This window comes from Pteropus vampyrus, unplaced genomic scaffold, assembly GCF_000151845.1.
Source record: "Pteropus vampyrus isolate Shadow unplaced genomic scaffold, Pvam_2.0 Scaffold36, whole genome shotgun sequence".
Classification (NCBI taxonomy): Eukaryota; Metazoa; Chordata; class Mammalia; order Chiroptera; family Pteropodidae; genus Pteropus; species Pteropus vampyrus.
Genome location: NW_011888817.1, coordinates 1,368,769 through 1,391,036, shown reverse-complemented (window position 1 = coordinate 1,391,036; position 22,268 = coordinate 1,368,769). Strand labels below are relative to the sequence as shown.

The 22,268-nt window shown below is 42.5% G+C and overlaps 1 protein-coding gene across 2 annotated transcripts in view; it reads left to right on the top strand.

Annotated features, from left to right (window-relative positions):
• The first annotated feature begins 13,755 nt into the window (after nt 1-13,755).
• Nucleotides 13,756-22,268, top strand: part of EIF4G3 (eukaryotic translation initiation factor 4 gamma 3) — a 247,084-nt gene continuing 238,571 nt past the window's right edge. Inside the window, exon 1 of one of the 2 annotated variants that reach the window (XM_023529131.1) lies at nt 13,756-14,207. The gene's annotated coding sequence lies outside the window, so the exon portion shown is untranslated. The remainder of the gene's footprint in view (nt 14,208-22,268) is intronic. The other variant, XM_023529130.1, reaches the window with a different exon arrangement.

Genomic DNA, 22,268 nt, shown 5'->3' with positions numbered 1-22,268 from the left:
ATTTATCCTGTTTTGTGTTCTCTGTGATTCTGATATCAATGCTTTGATGGTTTCATCGTGTTTGGAAAATTCTTAGCCATTATCACTTCCAATATTTGTTCTGCTCATTCTCTCTCTTCCTTCATTCCTGGATCCACTTACACACATATTAGATAATTTGATATTGTCCCATAGTTCTAGGATGTTCTGATCTGTTTTGTTTTGTTTTCATTTATTTTTCAATTTGTGTTTCAGTTTGGAACACAAATTTCCAACATTTTCCATCAGTTTCCAACATTTTGGATAATTTCTATTGGCCTATCTACAACTTTACAGACTCTTTCCTCGGTTTTATTTCTAGAATTTCCATTTGGCTCTTATAGCTTCCATGTCTGCTGAAATTTCCCATCTGTTTATGCATGTGGTCCATGTTTTCTACTAGCACTTTGAACATATAAATCATGATTATTTAAAATTCATTGTCTAATAGTTTCAATAACTGCATCATTTCTGAGCCTGGCTTCATTGATTGCTTTGTCTCTCTCTCTCTTTTTTATTTTTGTTTACTTTTTTTTAATTATATAATTTTCAGTTGTACATTATCATTTGACATCTGTATATCCTATTGTGTGTTTGCCACCCAAAGTCCAGTTTCCTTCAGCTACCATATATTTGATCCCCTTTACCCACTTCACCCTCCCCCTATGCCCCTATATCTGACCCCCTTTACCTCGTCTACTTCCCCTCTCTTCTCCTCCCCAACCCCACTAGTAACCACTAGTCTATAGTCCATGTCCATGTCTGATTATTTGTCCTACTCATGTGTTGCTTTTAGGTTTATATTCCACATATAAGTGGTACCATGTGATTTTCAACTTTTTCTGTCTGCCTTATTTTGCTTAGCATGATTATCTCAAGGTCCATCCATGTTGTCACAAATAGTAGTATTTCATCTCTTCTTATGGCTGAGTAATATTCCGTTGTATATATGTACCACAGCTTCTTTATCCAGTCATCCATCATAGGACTCTTCAATTGCTTCCATGTCCTGGCCACTGTGAATAATGCCGCTATGAACATCGGTGTGCAAATATCTTTTTGGATATGGGTTTTCAAGTCTTTGGGGTAAATACCCAGTAGAGGGATTGCCAGATCATATGGTAGATCAATTCTTAGTTTTCTGAGGAAACTCTATACTGTTTTCCATAGTGGCTGTACCAATTTTCAGTCCCACCAGCAGCGTATGAGGGTTCCTTTTTCTCTGCTACTTTGTCTCTTGACAGTGGGTTGTGGGTTTCTTTTCCTTGCTTGTTAGTGTTATATAATGTTTAACTAAATGCCTGACATTGTGTGTAAGATAGCAGAGACTAAATTAAATAGCATAATTTCTGAAAATCTTCTTCTGCTAGACAATTACTATAGGGGCTTAAATCAATCTAGTCAGGTTTGGACTGGTTTGGACTTTGTTGTTGCTATGGTTACCTTCATTGCACCACTGACTTCCAATTCTTCTAGCATTACCTCAAGTTTAGGATGGGGCTGGGTTGCTGGAGGGATTTTTATCAGTGTTCTTGCTCCACCATTCAGCTTTACATTCTTCATTGGGTTGCTGTTGTGTGTTACTTGGTGCTTACTAGCCTGGGGTGGGGTAGGGGGTCTGTTTTCCTGGTCCAGCCCCAGCCTTAGGCAAACTGTATCCTGGGCTGCAAACCAAAAAGTTAAGCCCCAGCTCAGACTGTCTGGGTTTAATTCTGGCTCTCACAGTAAATCCCTGTTACCTGGGGCAAGTTGAGTAACCACTTCCACGCTCGTTTTCTTCATCTGTAAAATGGGTTTTGAGATTCGTAAGAATTCAAGTAATTAATACATGTAAAGAGTTCAGAATAGTGTCTGACACAGAGTGCTTAATAAATATCAAGGGTTTTTGTTTGTTTTGTTTTATTAATTCCTTCAATCACCTATCCATTCAACAAATGTTGAGAACCTGCTATGGGCTAGTAATTGTGCTACGTGCTGGGAATATAACATTGAAAGAGTTAGGGGTCTTGTTGTTAGCTGCCAAGAAAGGCAGTCAAAGGACAAGAAATTACAATTGTAAAGAGCACTGTAAATCTGGAAGTGCAGGGGAGTATAAATGTGTATCTCTGAGGAAGTAATCTTTGAGCTGAGACTTGAAGAGCAAGCAGAAATTTGCTAGGTAAAAGGCAGGGAAGAGTGAGCCAGGCAAAGGGAATAGTATGTGTAAAGTCTGAATTAGGAAGAAGCTTGAACATATGCAAGCAACTGGAAGAAGGCCAGTGGCCATTGGAGGCATCCTTCAGGCCATGATGAAGATCGGGCTTTATCCTCAGTTCAATGGGAAACTATTGGAGAGTATAAGCATGAGAGTGGCATAAATCAGCTTTAGGTTGCAGTTCTGCTGCCTGTGCAGAGAATGGATGGGAGTGAAAGCACGGAGATCAGTCAGGAAGCAGAGGGAAAAAGGGAGCATGACACATCCAGGGTAGCAGGGAGCCTGCACCTGGACCCTGCGTTCCATTTCCACTTTTTTCCAGAGCACGGAGAGGGAGTTCGCCGCTTCTTGCTAGTTTTAAGATATGACCACCAGATGGCGCAAAACCCTAAAGAAACGCTTGGAATAAGCCTTGAGTCCACCTCCCTGAGACTGAGTCCTGGGTCTCAAAGACAGCCCAAGGGGGTTCCCTCCCTTGCCCAGTTAGATGACTGCCAGGAGCCAGCCTTCAGCTCCTTAGGTGTTTTTGTTAGAAGGCAGTAAGTAAACTGAAGGAATGCTGGACTGGGAGCCCAAAATGTGAGTTCCACTCCCTTCCCCACAGTCCCTGACTTGGGCAAGTTATTTCACCTCTTTGAGCCCCTGATACTTACAAGATGGAGCTAACAGTCCCTGCCACTGTTCCTCCTTTTGCTCCTCCATCTGGCCCAGGCCCCGGGCCCTCATTTCGGAGAGGCCGTGTAATTTAGGGCTCAGAACCTGGTTTTATGCCCCTGGGTTTAATCCTCATTCTATCACAAACTAGCTGTGTAACCTTGGCCAAGGGACTTCACCTCCCAGCACCCCAGTTCAATGGGACTCCTAACCTTGCATGGCTGCAAATTATGAGAATATCCATAAGTACTTACGCAGTTGTTGGCACAAATAATAAACGCGCATTTGTTAGTCAGATAGAAATTTGACTCACATTCATGAAGTGCTTACTTAATAAATCTCTAGGCCTCAGGCTCTGCTAGTAATTCCTTTTGTGACTTTTGGCAAGATTTCTTCCTTTTTCTGAGCCCCAGTCTCTCCAACAGAAAAATAGATTAGATTGTATACTCAGAAGCCCTTCCAGCCCTGACATCCCAAGCTGCTTCTTTCTCCTTCCCTCCTCCCCCCTCCCTCCCTCCCTTTTTTCATTTATCCATCACTTATTCGTTTGTTTAACAATTACTTATTGAGTATCTACTATATTCCAGGTGCAGGAAACAAAACAGACCCACATCAAAACAGGTGTGCATCATTGAAAGCCAGCCCGTTGGAAGCACGTTTGTACAAAACCTTCTTTGTCCTCTCCCCTAGCAATCAATCCTTGCAGGTTATTTCATGTTTGAAACAGGAAAATATTGTGCCAAGAGTTTATTTCTGTGCATCTCTGTGCGGCTGTATACACACACACATTTATATATAACATTTGCAGCAGCGTTGTCATGGGAACCATTTTTTGGTGTCTCTGGGCATGAGGGATGCCTGTGAGTGGAGGAGCTTTTATGGAACACCCCTGCGTGCACTTTTGTGTGGTGCAAAACCCTGCTGGGAGAGTTACCCCAAGAGCCTTTGTTGGCCCTTTTGATCATCGCTGCCTATTTTTCTCACTGATCTTGTCGGATGTGAGTGAACTTCACTGAGAGAACTGAATGTCAAGCTCAATGACTGGCAGAGTAAGATCCTCTGGGACTATTGCCAGCCAGCAGCCTGGATAGGTCAGCTTGGGTTTTTTTGTTTTTGGGGGGTTTTTTTTGTTTGTTTTTTGGTCTTTTAAAACCCTTGATTTGGGAATGTTTAAGGCTTTAGGGAAGACTTGGATGGAAAGACAAAAGCAGCCAGGGTATATATTTTCAGAAACGACAGCTGCAGCAGCCACTTTTGAACTTGCTAGGCAGTGCCAGCGAGAGGGAGGGGAGGGGCTCACTATTCACCCGGCAGCTACTCTGGGCCTGGCTCCATCCTGGGAGCTTTGCATATGTTATCGCCTGTAATCCTCGAATCCACCCTGTAAGATAGACATTGTGGATCTTAGCAGGAGACTGGGATTAGAGAGGGAAAGTGGGCAAGCTCGCAAGTGGTAAAGCCAGAGTCAAACCCAGGTTGGGCCTGAACCCAGAGACGAGGCTTTAGCCACGACATCGTTCTTCCAGATAACTTCCTGTAGCCAAGTTCCTCTCATTTCCAGGCCAGGAGTTGGGGTGAGGGGCAGCCAGGAATGACAGTCCAGGGATTCAAGTCCTCCCAAACCCCAAGCCGCAGTGGCAGATCCAGTCATGGGCGGCTCTGAGGATGACCAGCTAGGATCTATGTAAATATGACCTTTTACCTGAATATAAGAGCTGGCTGGTGTTTTGGTTTTGTGAAGGCTTACTGTGTACCAGGCAGCTTCCGCTTAGCATAAAGTCCCCTGTGATTGGTGCTTTATTATCATCACTGCATTACAGATCTAAAAAGACTGAGGCACAGAGAGGTTAAATGTCTTGCCCAAGATCACACAGTTAAATGAGCTGTGATTTGAACCCAGGCAACCTGGTTCCAGAGCCTGAGCTCTCAACTCTTGTGCTTTCCTGGTCCATGGATGCAGTTCACAACCGAGCCACGTGGGCCCTCCCCTAAGAGCTTCAGCTGTCTGAGAGATAAGAGTTGAAGGGAGAGGGAAGAGGATCCCCACTTACTGACGACCTCCTGTGTACCCAGGACTGTGCTAGGTCTTTCTACCTCCCAGCTTTGCGGGCACATTGGATCCACTAGCATCCCCTGCACACAGATGAGAGAAATCACGGCCCGGAAGAGAGAAGTGATTTAACTAAGGTCTCAGAGATGAGATCTGAGCCAAGGCCTGCTCTTTCTGGAACCGAAGCCCTCGGCTGTAGAAGCAGAGCCGCACTGCCTCTCCCACATTTCTCAGTGATGGTAACAAAGAGAGGTGTGCTCAGGTGTTGGAGCAGGTGAAGGCCACTCCAGACCCCTTGTGTGGTGGAGGACTCAGAAGTGCTCAAAGAGAGGGTGCTCCCCCTAAATCTACCACAGTAGGGTTCCGCTCAGTAACACAATCACCATCTAACCCTCGACTATTTATAAAGCGTCTCCTATGTTCCAGGCTCCGTGTGGGAACGAGGCATATGGCAACGAATGAAAGTCTCCCTGCCATTGAGAGCTTATATTCTAGCAAGGAGCAGCCATGATGCAAGTAAGTACAAAAGTAAGTGAAAAGTGAAGGAAGCTATGGGCATGAGTAACAGGGACTTACTGGGCCCGGGTTAACTGATGTGGGTGTTTTACATTTATTTAAGGGAGACCTTCCTCACACATGGGCTTGAGAAAGCCAAGAACATAACTTAGTGCTTTTGGCCAAAGCGGAGGGCTGGCCATGCTACGGTAATGAAATGAAAAAGGTTTCTATTTACTTTATGTTCAGAAAGCAAGTTGTAATACTTAACCCCAGGCCATTTCCAGCTCCGTTGAAGAGATAAATAAGCGAACGTTCATTGAATATTTACTTACTATGTGCCAGGTACCAGGCTATGTAAGCCCTTACGAATGCAGTGTGAGAGAATAAGAAAATAATGTCCCAGTACTGAAGTAGCAGGGAGCGACTGAGTCTATCTGGCGGGGAGGGGAGCAGAATCAAGGAGAGTTTGTCCCTTAAGATGACGCTTAAGCTGGGTTGTGAAGAATAAATAGGAGCTTGCTAGGCACTCCAGGAGCAGCACACACTCCAGGTGGAGGGAGCAGCGTATGGAAGATGTGGAGACATCAAAGTGTGTGGCCGTTCAGGGTGCATTATCAGCAGAAAATCGGCAGGAACTGAGGGTGTGAAGACTGGCAAGAGCCAGGCGCAGTAGGGCTGTAGGTACCTGGCTGAGGAACCTGGCCCCTTATCCACTTCCCCTGAATATGGGTGAGAACCAAGCATCTTCTTCAATTTTTCTATTCAACTGGAAGAAAAGGCATGTAATGAGGGTAGAAAAAAAAAAAAAGCATGATTGCCAAATTTGGCAAACTGAAAAATGTTCATGTGCAGAATTAATTCTAAATTGCTGCTATTTTCATTCTCATGCCTGTGGGAAAGGCAGAGCATAGCAACACGCCTCAGCCTCTTTCCAGGTGTCTGGAGTGCCACAGGCCAGGCCAGGCCGGACTGGCAGGCTGGCTCCCACAGAGACCATCAGAGCCAGCCTGGGGCTTGGCACCAGCTGTGGGCATCTGTAAATCCAGCTTCCTCTTCTAGTCATCAGATAGGGGGAAAATCGGAGTCCAGGATTTTCCCAAGGCAGCAAACTTGGCAGGATGATTAAATGTTGTCAGGCTTGAAAAAGGCCAGGAGAAGGCTGGGCCACCCAGGGTAGAAGGATGTGGTTTCCAGATTCAAGATGGGCTATGTGTGTGATTGTGTGAAGTGCCTTGGTTTAGAGAGTGCTGGAGGACTGCTAGGTAGGTTTTAGAGACTTTTCACTGGGCCAGGCCCAGTGGTAGGCACAGTTGATCTCAGTAACAGGGCAGCTCAGTAGATTTGGTGTGTAGGGGGTTCTGCTAATAAGGCCTGTCATCAGTGAGCTCAAAGGCTGCCTCGTCCCCAGGCCCAGCAGCCACCTCCTGAACATGATGGATGATTAGTCAGATAAGGAAGGAAGGAAGCCTCTGTTATGATTCACCCACGTGCAGGCAGTATTAGTACTCAGACCTCCATCTGGGCATTATGAGGATTAAATTAGTTATTACATGTAAAGGGCTTTGCTCAATACCTGGCACATAGTAAGTGCTCAGAAAATGTTAGTTATTGTTGTTTCTATCAGCCAGACATGCTCACTGTTGGTTTTTGTTCATTTATTTAATCCTCACAACAGCTCTAGGAAGTAGGAATAGGTTTTTAAAAATTATTTTTTTATGGTTGAGGAAACTGAGGCACAGTGGGGTTATGTAATTTGTTTAAGGACACATAGTTAAAAGTGGCAGAGTTGGAAGCTTCTATAACTCAATAAAAATAAAAAAACCAAGCCCAATTAAAAAATGGGCAATGAACTTGGATAGACATTTCTCTAAAGAGGAAATCAAATGGTCAATAAGCTCATGAAAAGATGCTTAACACCACTAATCATTAAAGAAATGCAAATCAAAACCATACAATGAGATACCACTTCAAACCTATTAGGATGGCTACTATAAAAAGGAAAAAAGAAAGAAAGGATGGAAGGAAGGAAGGAAGGAAGGAAGGAAGGAAGGAAGGAAGGAAGGAAGGAAGGAAGGAAGGAAGGGATGACAAATGGTGCAGCCATTGTGAAAAACAGTATGGTGGTTTCCAAAAAGTTAAACAGAATTACCATGTGATCCAGCCATTCCAGTTGTAGGTATATACCCCAAAGAATTGAAAGCAGGAACTCAAATGGATACATGTACATCCATGTTTAAAACAGTCAAAAGCTGGAAACAACTCAAATGTCCACTGACATATGAATGGATAAGGAAGGAAGTAGCATATCCATACAGTAGTATATCCATACAGTGGTATATCCATACAGTGAATTACTATTCAGCCTTAAAGAGGAATTAAATTCTACTACGTGCTACAAGATGCATGAACCTTAACAGCATTGTGCCAAGTGAAATTAGCCAGACACAAAAGTACAAGTATTATATGATTTCATTTATACAAGGTACCTAGAGTAATCAAATTCATAAGGACAGAAAGTAGAATGGTGGTTGCCAGGGACTGAAGGGAGGGGGACTGGGGAGTTGTTTAATGGGTACGGAGTTTCAGTTTGGGATGAAAAAATCCTGGAGGAAGACAGTGATGGTGACCGCACGCATTATGAATGCCACTGAACGTGAATATCATTTAATGCCACTAATTGTATACTTCAAAATGGTTAACGTGGTCAATTTTATGTTGTGTATTTTACTACAAAAAGAAATAGTAGCAGTTTAGGATCAGGATCCAGGTCTATTTGTCCCCAGGGTGCCCTGGGATGGTTCCCTGGATCTCCTTTCCCCCTTCTAGGAAAATGTTGTCCATTTTTGTTCAGAACTGACCAGCAGAGAGAAAAGCAGTATCTTGATGATGACGCACACATCCAGAAGGAATTAATTCTATTTTCCAAACAGGCATTTGCAAGCGATGCTCAACTTGAAGCACAGGCTAATTCTTCCCACGTTGGGTGAGAGAATGAAGTGCTAAGGAGTCAGAACACGGTAACTGCTCCATCATCTCCATTCTCCTCCCACTCCCATGATGTGTACCCATAGCATTCATTTTGTTAGTCAGGCAACAAACATTTATTGGGCTAGTCAGGCAACAAATATTTATTGGGCACTCCAATATGCGTTTTTCCAACATCACCGAGCAATTCTCAGACACTTCCTGGGGGTCCTACAATTTAACTCAATTCTGACACTATCTACCTGAAAATAGCATCAGATCCCACAGGTTAAGGGCTTGGTTCTATAAGACTACCTCCCCCTCTTCAGTCATAAGTCCGGTTGTCAACTGTGCTTCTGACCAACAGACTAGAGATCAGAAGTTCCCATGACTTTTTCCTAGGGTTCAATTAATTTGTTGGAGCAGCTCACAGAACTCAGAAAAACATTTTTTTTTATTGGATCACCGGTTTATTATAAAAGGGTATAACTCAGAAGCAGCCAGGTAGAAGAGATGCATAGGGTGAGTGTGGGGAAGGGGGTTCAGAGCTTCCAGGCTCTCTCTCAGGTGCCACTTCCTCAGTATGCATGTGTTCACCAACCAGGAAGCTCTCAGAACGATGTCCTTTTGGGTTTTTATGGAGGCTTCATTACATAGGCATGATTGAGTCGAATCGTCAATGGCCGATGATTTAATTAATCTCCAGCCTCTCTTCCTTTTCCATAGATCAGAGGGTGGGACTGAAAGTTTCAACCCTCATATCATGTGGTTCGTTCCCTTGGCAACCATCCCCCTCTCAGGTGACCTAAGGGCTTTCCAAAAGTCACCTCATTAACATAAAATACTTTTAACTCCAACTGAGAAGGGAAGACAGTAAAGGGCTCTGAGCAGAGAGGTTACATGATCTTAACTTTTTAATGTAGATAATTATGGCGCATACTTAACTTGTATGTCCAGTTACCTATTTCTTTTCCCAATTAGATGTGGTCTCACATTCCTCTCATAGTTGTGACTCAATAAATGTGTGTTAAATGATTTCTGAAGACTGGCTGACACTCCAGAAGAAGGCATGCAGGGGAGGAATGGCCAATGCTTGAAATGGGAAAAGATCAAGGGGTGGCATCCTGCTTCTTCTTAAGGAGAGGATGACATCAGACAGAGAAATACCTTGGCCTAGCAGTGAAAGGAAGTCATGAGTTTCTGTCTTGGTTCCGCTGCTCGCTTGTTGTATGACCGTGAGATAATGCTTTCCTACTTCTGGGTTCTATCCCTGAACTTGGGTGAAGTAATCTCTACAGCATCTTCAGTCCTGACTAGAGTCTATTATAATACTTTTTTAAAAATTGTGGTAAAATACAAATAACAAAATTCACCATCTTAATTAACCGTTCTGTGATAATACTTTTTGCTCCGTCTCGCATCCTGGTGAAGATGAACTATCTGTAGCCGTGGTGGCTGATGAGGACTGTGGTCACCTGCAGGAATAGCTGAGAAATGGAAGGCCATTACTCACACTGTGGGCGAAGGGTTAGGACCAATTGGTCCAGGAGAAGTGACAGTGGCAGCAAATTAGAGAATCTGCAATTTTGCCCTGGAGGAAAAAGGGAAGCAATTAAGCTTCGTTGAGGGGTTACTTTGACTCTCTAGAAACAAGCTCCTTTAAGAGTTGCTTTAATCCTTTAGAGGCAGACTTCCTGTCTTCATTTTGCAAATGGCTCAGAGAAGTTAGGAAACTTGCTTATGTTTGATTAGCTAATCTGTCAGGTTAGAATCCCCATGTCTTCCAAGTTTATGACCTTTGAAAGGGACCACCACTCTCACAGACCACAGGTCTCTGTGATGGTGGGAAGGACCTGTGCAGCTCTTTACTGAAGAGCATTCGTGGTGATTACAAACATGCCTGCAGTATAGGGAACGGGACAAACAATTTCTTTATTTTTCCCATTGGGGTTTCTCTCCTTCTATCCACATATACTTCAGACGGGTTCCTGCAGTCTCTTTTTCCTTAGTCTTTCTAACTCCTCCTTTTTATTTGTTTTTATTTTTTAAAACCCTCTTGGCCTCCCATCTCTATGTCTTAACTGCCTAGGGCCACCAAGGTCCATGCCCAGCTCTGCCTTGTCAGGCCTTGGGGGATGTCTACATGTCTCAGAGTGGAGCGCCGAAAAATATACAAACTCTCCGTGGCTACTAAAGATGACATCTGTTGGCATAACATGGCTTGTGTTTATGCTAGGTGGCCAGCTCCCCCCAGGAGGAAAAATAAAGGGGGCAGAAAACTTCACCTTGCAACAATGTTTTCCAAAGTTTCAATTAAAAAATTCAGGGTTTTCCCAAGCCCAGTCTCCAGTTCAGAGAAACAGAGCTGTGACCCCACATGATCACAGATAAGCAAAGCACTGTCGCCCAGCCACGAGGAGATGTGTAAACCAAGTCTTCACTTGTCTTCCACTCTTTGAATAAAGATGAAGAGGCAGATTTATTTGGGGGTGGGGAGGGTGCGGGTGTCTGCTGGAGGGAGCGTGGTGGGCTCTGGGAACAGTGGATGGTTGGTCAAAGACACAACAGTCCTCTGTGGGCTAGCATTACCTGCTCCAGGATATTCTCACCCTTCTCTCCCTGCTCAGTGAGGCCCAGCCTGGGCTCTGTGGTACCTAGGGCTTCTCCAAGGTAACATGAAATCCTCCGGCAATTCACAATTATTCAGTCCTTCAGTAAGTTTCACATCTTATTTATTGAGTGCTAGATATCAAGGATAATTTAAATGACTAAGTAATGTTCCCCTGTAAATGAATAATAGCTAAAATGTATCCAAAAATTACTATGAGCCCAGGACTGGGCTAAGTGCTTTATATTTGTTGTCTTATTTCTCATGCTAGGAAGTAGTCTCCATTTTACAGATGAGGAAACTGAGGCTTGGAGAGTTAAGTAATTTCTCCAAGGTCATACAACTAATAAATGGTGGGGCTGAGACTCAAACTCAGGTTTTGGTTCCAATGGTTGTTCTCTTAACTGCTCCACACTGAGAGTGCTCTGAGAGCTAAGCATCCACTGCGGAGGGAGCTAGAAGAGGGGTACCTAGCTCAGCCTGGGGAGTGAGGAAAGGCTGCCTGGAGGAGGTGAGGCCTGACTCAAGCTTAGGGCAGGAATCAGCCAATGGGCTAAGTGGGGAGAGAGTAGTGTGGGGTTATAGATGGAAGGAACAATCTGCATACAGAGCAAGAAGGACCAAGATAGCTGCAACTGTGGATGTGAGGTGGAGAGTGGCAGGATGGAAGCGGAGTCCAGATTTTGAAGGATCGTGAATTTAGACTGGATCTTGAAGGCAGTGGGGGAACCATGGAGGCTCTTGGCAGGCAAGTTCACAAAGTCAGTTTTGTTGACTGTGCCTCTGGCCACACTGGAGAGGTGGCTGTGTTAAAGGCAATGTGGCCAATCAGACCTGGAGTAAGATACCTTGGGTTTGAATACCGGGATTTCCACTTCAAAGTTATGCAAGCCATTTCTTCATACTTCTGAGCCTCAGTTTCTTTTCTTGTAAATGGGATATAATAACATCTTAAGGGAGTTGTTGCGGGGAATGAGTAAATCTCAGCAAAAATGTTTAGCAAAGTTGTACCATGGCAAATCGCAGGTGTGCAATCAATATTAGCTGCTCTGTGTGAGAGGGAGGTGTTGAGCAGGCCAAGAAAGGAAAGAGCTCTCTACCTTTTTGACTTTGCTCTTTATGAACCTCTCTGCATTGATTGGTGGGGCCAGAATCTTATCAGAGACTTTTACACTATTTTGCCCAAGGTCTATCTGTTTTAAGAGATAATGCTCATAAAGTACTTAGCAAAGACCAGGCAAACAGTAATTGCCAGATCCTTGTAACTATTATTACATTAGAAAATGAAACTAGCTCAGAAAAGCAGAATCAATTATCGGTCTGTTAGCACCCTAGTGTAAATGAGATAACAAATTCTTTCTTGGAAAAAGGTTTTGATTGAAATAAGGAAGTCTGAGGTCTCAGAATCCTGGGAACTGAGGGACACTTGGGAATTTTTCCTGGAGCCAGTCAAAGAGCAGCGAATCCAAACCTAAGTAATCAGGTGTTACAAATCCAAATGGTCTAGGATTCCAGAGTATGAAGTGGCTCCTGGCTCCACTCTGGAGACAGGAGATGAGCCTTCTTTGTGGGGGGTTGTGGTGTCACTCTCTTCCAGATGCTCCTTTCTCCCAGAGGGAAAATTTTAGGCCCAATTACGAGAGAATTAATTCATTAGGCACCCCACTATGTGTAGAGCTATCTGTGAATGAAAAAAAATTAAACGTAGGCAGTATGAAGCAGTAGAGCAGGAGTACCGGCGACATTCTCCATGTGACTCCGGGAGAGTCTTGCTCGTTTGAGTTCGTCTGTTGTGTGATCGTCTTGAACCTCTCCAAGCCTCAGCGTCTTCATTTGTAAAATGGATACTACTTATTTCACAGGACTGTGTGAGATAATGAATATTAAGTGTTTAGTGGTGACCATTATTACCTGTTGCTCCCAGATGCCTGCGGGGAAGAGGTGTATGGGGAGGTGGTGGGGTGGACTTGGTTGGTCCAGCTGGTTAGAAAAGGAGCTTAACGACTAGTGTTACCCTGGCATAGGACACTGGGGAGCTGACCACTGGCTGCTGGGCAAAGGGCACTTCAGTCTTGGGGCAGGCCTTGGAAGAATCCGTCCACAGAACTCTCAGTCAAGGCTGCTGATTAGATAAGGGGGGTGGGATCAGGTCCCAGGAAACTTGTTAGGTGGCAAGGTTTATCCAGATGAGGGGGGAATTCAGATGCAGGCTTGGCTCTGTCCTTTCCTGGCTGGATGACCTTGGGCCAGTCACTTTTCCTCTCCCAGCCTGTGTGCTGGGGATATGGGGTTCCTCATTCCACTTACGTCTCTGAGTGTACAAGGGCGAAATGTCGACACAATCAATGGACGTCAACTGCGTAGTTAAGGACCGGCGAGGGCTATTGGTTATGCTAATACGCGCACGCGGCAGGTTCTTAGCCAGCGGTTTCACTTTGGTTAGGTGGTTCATTCCACGGTAACCGAGTTTCTCGCCTCACCGCTCCCGTCCCTGGGGCAGGGCTCTGCAGACCATAGGCTCCAGGGCCGCTACCATTGTTCTTCGAGGCTGGGCGGCAGGGGGTACTCTTGCAGACCAGACGTCTCTCCCTCCGCCCCGCACCCCCGCCGCGGCAAGCCTCAGAAGCCCCCCTCGCCGATCTTTCCCGAGGAAGCGAGTCAGCCCCAGAGCGCCTCCGAACGGCGGCCGAAGACGCCCCCGAGTGCTTCCGAAGAATCCCGACCACTCGCAATCTCCGGAAAGAGCCGAAGGGGCTTCCCACCCTCGGCTTCCCGAGCCACTCCGAAAAGGCCCGAAGTTTGCCGAGCGGCCGTCCTGCCGGACTGCTGGAGGCGGCCGTAGCGCCATGTTGGATGCTCTGCTCGTTGAGTGAAGAAAATCCGCCGGCATCGCCTGAGCCCCGCTACCGAGAAGGGCGCCGCTTCCCCCGGGGAGGGGGATAAAGACCCCCCGCCGCCGGCCCATGAGGATATTGCCGTGAAAGGTCCGGTCTCTCCGCCTCCTGCCCCCGCCGGGTCCGGCCCCCCCCCTGGGGTCGCGTTGTCACGGAGACCGGCAGCCGGTGGTGCTGGCCCGCGGGGCGGCTGCTGCTGCCGGCGGCGGCGGCGGCGGCGGCGGCGGCGGCGGCGGCGGCGGCGGCGGCGGCGGCAGCAGCAGCAGCAGCAGCAGCGGCCCCTCCTCACCCGAACATCAGGGCCCTCCAGACCCAGGCGCCCCAACAGTATCCTTTTCACCTTCCTGCCGGCCCTTCGGCTCTCCCCGCCGCAGAGCAGGGGGCCTGTGGCCTTTCCGGGGACCCTCCTGCTGGCTGCTACAGCCCAGCCAGGAAAAAGGGGCTGCTCTTCAAGCCCCTGCACTGGGCTTGGCTGGAGCTTTTGGGGTGTCCCGGCGGCAGCGCTGCGGGGGACCCTGGGACCCTCTGCAGTATTGTGAAAACTAGCTCCACTCGGCCTCGCTTCTGCAGTCCTCTTTTAGAGCTGGGGGACCCTTCCCCCTTCTTATCTCTCCTCCCCCAACCCCCCCCCCCCTTTATTAGGCAGAATTTGCTGGTGCCTGGGACCAACCTTGCAGGGAAGGCTTTCCTGATTGTTGTGAGGACGACACCCTTCTCCTGGTCCTCCTTTAGTCGCCCCTGCCTCGGGGCATGGTGGGCTCCCCTAACTATTATTATTAATACATAATAAACTTTATTGGTAAATTTCCTGTTTGAAACTAATCGGCTCGTTTCTGAGGTAAGTTTGATTTTAAATCTAAGGTGAAAATGTGCAGAAAGCACTCCTTCTGGCTAATGTTTTTTTAGCGATTGAAGGAGTTATGATGTGGTTTATGGTGGAACGCGATCTAAGGAGGAAATGTTACACCGGACGCTTCCCTGTCTTTGACCTTTTTAAAGGAAGAGGAAGTTAACTGACATTACCCATCACCCCCAAAAGTCTCGTTTCTTGGAATGCTTGTGTTATGCCGAATATATTTAAAGAGCTTTAATTTACTCTTCGTAGGCCTGATGTCTAGAGGGGACCAGGGCTCCTGGAGTAAGGTCTAGTATTGACTATGGCTAATTTCATGTTATTTGCTTGATTGTGGAATTTTTGGACAGCTTTGATTGAAAAGATTTGGCGTTTTAGTCCAGAACTAGCTGTCGAAAGTAAAATGTTGAATTCATGAATCCCATGGAGATTTAGAAAGATATTACCTACCTGAGAATAACATTTCATCATGCACCTCCCCCATCCGCTGTATATTTGTAAGTCAATAGTCATTGGATGTTAGATGTGTTGTGTTTTTGTATTTGTGTCATCGTGTATTTGACTTTCAGAGCAAGTACTGTGAGCAGATAATAAACTACTGTGAGGTCCCCAGATTATTTCAGTGTAGTTTGATTCTTGTCTGTATGGATTACTTTGAGAGGGTAAAGCTATCTCCCTTCTAGTCATTTCAGGTCATCGTTTTGGTTTCTGTCAAGTGTCATTTTCTCTGTTCTTTAAATATTGTCAGTCTACATTTTTTTCAGTCCAGGCACTGTGGCTCAAAGTAAAGATAAATTCCATTCCAGTGTGATGTGTGTACTGATTTCATAATGTTTTTCTCTCGCATGATTCTGTTCAATTAAGAATTGTTCCCCCATGAGAATGCTTAGTGATAACTTAGTGTTGCTCATGGAAAACCTGGTTAGTTTTGATCAGTATCTCTAGTTGTTTTCCTGTGGGGGAAATGGGTTGGCTGATTTGCCTACTTTGAGGTGGAGTTCAGTGCTGGATCTTTTAAACATATTTTCACTTAATGTTTTGTGAGTTTAAATTTCTTTTTAATTTGTCTTTTCATTTGTCTCGAGTGCCCATACTTGGTTAGGCCTTTAAGTTTCTATATAGTTCCAGCAAGTAAACGATTCTTTAGTTGTATCTTTGAGCATCTTCTGCATATCAAGAAGCCCATAGTAAGTGTTCTTGAAGTACATAGTGATAAGTTAAGGACCACGGTGCTGAGTGATGACAGTGCTTGGCAAATTTGGTGGCATTCTTTGACTGGACACAAAGAGCTGTGACTTAAGTGTTTCAAGTATGCTTTTTCTGATGTATTTCATGAAGGAAGGGCTTATAAAAGCTCTGAGTTGGCGCAACATAGAAATAGTTACTAATACTGCAACAGTTGTTAAAGAGGATAAATTTAAGATGTAATTTCCAATAGAGATAAGTTTTAAACCTATTTGAGGTAATACAGGATACTTGGTTTTATGTGACTCTAAGGTTTTACTTTGCCTCATGTCATCGAAGCTAAGATTCATTTTCTTGATGTATTTCACAGCCCTGCTCTCTTTGCTTTACATACTTTAAAGTTATAATTGCCCAAACCTAAGAGTTTGTATAGTAAATGAAATTTAGTTTACAGATTTCATCAGAACATACTAATGGTGAAATGTTTTCAGTTTTGCTTTTCTACCCTGAGGGAGTGTGGGACTTTTTATTTGTTCGATGATAGCAGTCATCATGTGATAAATTGACATACGCTGAAGCATCGAGACTGGAGTGCAGAGCTGGAGTTAGTTGCTCTTTCTATGGCTCGATTAAATCTCCAGTTCCTCAAAATTGTGTTTGAATTGACTTAACAAGTTCAGATGGTCTTTTATATTTGTAAGAATACTAGAAGGGGCTTCATGTGACAAGATGTCCTTTATTTGTACTTAGCGTTCAAATGACAAATCAGAAATGAGGGAAAATGTTTTGGTAATGGATTTGAATATAAACTGAAACCTGATTAAGTGGGCATCAGTATTGCATGGCAGGCCCCTAAGGCCATTTCAGGTAGAGGCCTTTAACTGCAAAAAGGCAAGAGGTGGAGCCTGGCAGGGTGTGGGCAGGGGTGATGGGGGATGAAGAAGATGAATAAATACCGATTTGAAAAGTGCTAATGGCAAGAGAAAAATATGCTTAGCGTTTTCATAACAATCCAATATGAATAGTTTCTAAAATTGGTACTTAAGAATACATACCTAGAGATATGCTAACCCCAGCTTCCTAGTGTGAGGTTCTAAGAGGCTCTGTTGAGGATCTTGAGAGTGATTCTTAACCTTTTCTGTGTAACAGTTTTGACATTTTGATGAAAACTGATAGATCTTCTGCAGAACACTGTCCATGCACAGAAAATCTTGTTTATGTTTTCAGGGGGCTTTTGAACTCCCCCTCCATTAAAATCCTAGCCCTTTAGATGGAAATTGTTCACCTTTCAGATAAGTAAAGATTAATGAGTTTGAATTCAGGTGCCCAAATAGTTCTGACATAATAGAACAATTTTGCTGTCTGTTATGAATACACAGTGTTCTCTCTATTTATATGGAAAGACTTCAGGGTGTAATTTCTCTCAGGGCTGCTGACACTTCTGCGGAATCTAGTTACTGTTTTGGGGGCAGTTTGGTTAATAAAATCAGGGCAGTGGGTTCTTTGAAGGAACTAAATTTGGTAAAGGCCTGTGGTGACCTGAAAATGACCTGTGTCCTCAGCTATTTTGTTTTAGTTATAGAAATATTAAAATATTCCTGTTTTTCTTTTTTGGATTATAATTTTCTTTTTTATGTTTTCTGTGTTTTCATTTTTATAGGCTGAAGCCAATAATGTTTGCTTTTTCTATTTAGCCTCTTTACCAAGCTATATCTGAATAATATTAATAATATTAATTTAATGAGTGCCTACTGTTATAGGAGCCATACATGCATGATTTTTTTTAGTTCTCACAATAACTCTAATGAGGTAGGTACTGTATTTAACAGATGAGAAAATTGAAAGGGTTTACTGCTAAAAAATGTTTGAAAACCATGTTTTAAATCATAAGGTTGCCACATTTTAGCCATTTATATCGAGATTTCAATATGTGGCCAGTTTTAAAGTTCATTTGTTCATTTATTTATCAGAAAGTTCATTCGTTCATCAATTTAGCATCTACTTTGTGCCAAGTTCAGTGCTACGTCTAGAGTTGAAAGCTAAGATAAAATTTTTGCCCTCAAGAACTTGGTCCAGACAGGTAAAGGAACAGAATACCATGAAGCAAGTACAATGATAACTCTGCTATAAGGGCCTACTCTGGGGGAAGGAGGAATTTGGGCTTCCTAGAAGAAGTTGACATCTGAGCTAAATTAGAAGGATGAGTAAGAATTAGAAGGATGAGGTTTACATAGCTTTCTCCTTCCAGCTGACTTTTCCGAATTCCATTGCTGTTGCTGCTGCATAGAACTTGAGTAAATGGATGTCAGTCACATTTTGTTTTTAGTAGAAGCAGAGAAGCTAGAGGAGATACCAGATGGCAATCAAAACAGTTGTTATAAATTCAGCCTCTTCTGCATTGTAATCTGAGGAATTAGAGTATGAGACGATACATATCGAATCTGACTGATCCTTTCCTGATTTCTTTCCCACTCATCTCGTATCCCCTTGCCCTTCTGATAATAGACTTTGGCTTGGAAAGTGTACCTGCTAGCTTTAAAATATAGGTAGACTTAGCATGGTGTATTGAGAAATGTACCTGATTTGGAGTAAAAAATGATCTGGATTTGAGTTCAGCTCTTTCATTCTAATTAGATGTGTTATCTTGGACTAGTCATATAACTGTTATGTGACTGAGTACCAGTTTTTCCTTCTCTAAAATGAAAGGTTGACTAGTTTATTAGGTGACATTCTGGAATTATAATGGTATATGATTCTGAAGGCTATGGTTGGATGCTTGTTTTGTTCCTGCAAGTAGATAGGGAAGGCTTTATAGAGACCTGTCATTAATGGTTTTTTAGTCTGATGTTCAGTGACTTTTCCGTGTTGACTTATTGATATTAGAAGCATGCTAACTTAAAATTTCATTCAACAAATATTTACAGACTTTCTCTTATCTGTCAAACATTGTTCTAGGTGCTGAGGGAAGGCAACTTGTTCATATAAAAAGCTTTTGGTTTTTGGCTTACTAATGTGAGTCAGCCAGACTGGAACACTTCTGACTTCAGTAGTGAAGACTGTATATAGTCTGTCATGGGATGTCTTGAGACCATAAAATAAGGTTGCCGTGGTCAGATGCTGGCTTGCTCTGAGTGATGATACAGTTAGCTCATTATGAGGTATGAAGGAAAGCAAGTTCTGGAATAAACTGTGATGAGACACTATCTATTTTTACTTTAGGAATAATACTTTGAGCTTATATATTAGGAAACTAACTATTTCCTGATTATTAGTCAGGTGCATAACTTCAAGCAATGTATAAACAGCTGAGATTTACATCGATGAAAATCTACTTCTGAAGTCTCAGATGGCTCCTAGTTCCTTGGCTTGCTGACAGCCAGGAGTTTTTCACTCTACTGTAGCCTCAGCTGAAATTTGAGATAGTTTAAACTATTTTAAGTACATTTGAAATTGTCGGTTTTTATGACCTTTATTAACTAGTAGTTGTTTTGTACTATTTCAAGCACAGCGTGTGTGTTCCCTGACACTTACGAGACATTAAATTTTATCAATAGAATGTAAGCTGTATGAAGGCAGAGATTTTTGTCAGTTTTATTCATTATTGAATTGCCAGCACCTAGAACAGTGCTTGGCAGATGTAGAAAGTCTGTAAATATTTGTTGAATGAAATGTCGTTTAAGTTAATCTGAGAATCAGTTTTAAGGTAAGTTTTAGAGCTAATATAGAGAGCATCACTGCTCACTTTTAGCGCTCAAGCCTGCCCTAAAATTGTTTCACACTTATATGTAATTGAATTGAAAATAGTTCTGTAATTTCCTTTGAGATGGAATAGCATTGACCCAGTTAACAGAGCCATCTAAAGTAGCTGAGTGGCATTTGAAATATAGATATTGAGGATCAGGGTTGGTATAAAGGCCAAAGAGTAAAAGCATTTATAGTCATATGTGACTTTTAAAAACTTATTTTATTGATTATAAGTGTAATACATAATCAAATCAGGAAATTTAAAAAATATAGAAAGTAAAAAAACCCACCCGTAATCTTAGTACATAGAATTGACCACCGTTAATATTTTGGTATATTTCTTTCCTGTCCTATTTCCATGGACTTAAATTTTAATGGGCTTAAATTCTGTCCTTTTTTGTTAACATAACTTAAAGTAAGATTACATATACAGTTTTGTATCTTGCTTATTTTGTTACTTAACGGTCTGCCAGCAAAAGCTACTTTTTGAGTAGTTTTATTTTTCATCAATTTGGAATGAACTATTTTTGTTTCTTTGGAAAGGTTTTCTTGAGGATATTCTTTCACCTTTGGCTTGTAGCTCAGAAGTTATGACTGCACATTAGAAAGAGAAGAGCTTAAATCTTTATGAGTAAGTCAAACATTTTTGAGTTAATTATGCTTGTAATGTTTTGCATTATTTACAACATTGATACTTGCTGTAACTTCACAGGTTTTTTTCCTCCTCTATAATTTTCATCATTCCTTTTAGTTTTATCTTCATCCATATATTCAAATACTAATTTACCGGTGGCCAGGGTGGTATTCGTTAGTTATGAATTATATACATGTGTGATATCTCCTTGATTTCTTTAATTAGTTTTCAGGAAGTATTGGTATTATGTGGAATGATTGAAAGAAGGAGGAAAAGACTATAAGGGATTCACGTAGAGTTAGGGAAAACAGGATTGAAGTATGGGAACAAACAATTTTGGAATGATAAGGGGGGATGGAAACTAGGTGGCAATAGAAAGTACAGCCAGTTTTGAGCTGGAATACAGTATTTTTAAAAAATTAAATTTATTGAGGTAACATTGATTAATAACATAAATTTCAGGTATGCAGCATAATTTGATATGTGTATACTCTTATTGCATGCTTATCAGCTGAAGTCTTGTTTCCTTCCATTATCATATATTTGCAGAATACAGTATTTTTATGTTGAGAATGAGAAGGACTGAAAGTTAGGGTGAAATGACTCCTTTATTTTTAGGCCTTAGAAAATAGCGTATAAGAAACAATTTGAACCGGGAGATGAATAAAAAATTAAAATGAAGAGTTTAATAAGACTGTAGTCAGGTTTTGGAAGGGCAAAGGGTTTTTGGTGAGTAGGTTGTCAGAATGAACAGGATTTGGGCTTGAAATAAGCATGGTATATGCTGGGTTGTAAGGATCCTGCTCAGTGTGCTTGGAGTGAAGAGAGAGGAGGGAGTGGAGGATTCTTGAGGATACTCAGTGGATCCAGATTCTGCAGAGCGTTGATGAATGTAAGAGGTTAGACTTCAGTTACGTGAAGCCATTACTTTTTTTTTTAACAGCTTTTTGAGATATAATTCACATACCATAGAAGCCATCCATTTAGAGTGTATAATTTAGTGCTTTTGAGTATATTCACAGAATTGTGCAATCACAAGCAATTTTAGAACATTTTCATTACTCCCAATGGAAACCCATTGGGCTCCCCATTTCCTCCAGTTCTCTCTGCTCTAGAAAGTACTAATTAATTTCTGCTTTTACAGATTTATCTCTTCTGGACATTTCATATAAATGGAATAATACAATATATAGTCTTTTGTAACTGGTTTCCTTCACTTTGCTTAATGCTTTCAAAGTTCATCTATGTTATAGTGTGTTTCAGTACTATATATATTTTTTTCTTAATTGTTGAAAAATATTACAAGTGTCACATTGTCTTCATCAGTTTGTGGACATTTAGGTTGTTTCAACTTCTGGCTGTTATGAATAATTATTCTATGAACGTTTTTGTGTAGATGTATGTTTTCTTTCTCTTAGATATATCTCTAGGAGTACAGTTGCTGGGTTTTATAGAGTAACTCTACATTTAACATTTTGAGGAAATGCCCAACTGTTTTCCAAAGTTACTGCCACCATTTTACATTCCTACCTGCATTATATGAGGGTTCCAACATTTGTTATCTGTCTTTTTGATTATAGGCCATTCTAATGGGTGTGAAGTACTATCTCATTGTGGTTTTGATTTGCTTTTCCTTGATGGCTCATGATGTTGAGCATCTTTTCTGGAGCTCATTGGCCATTTGTCTTTGGAGAAATTGCCCGTTCAAATCTTTTGCCCAGATTTTAATTGGGCTGTCTTTTGATAACTGAGTTGTAAAAGTTTTTTATGTGTTCTGGGTACAAGTCCCTTATCATGTATAATATTTGCAGAGTATTTTCTCCCATTCAGTGGGTTGTCTTTTCACTTTCATTTTCTTTCCCAAAGTTTTTTCACTTTCTTAATAGTGTCCTTTGAAGCACAAGTTTTTAATTTTGAGAATAAAGTCTAATTTATTTTTCTTTTGTCACTTGTGTTTCTGCATTGTGTCTAA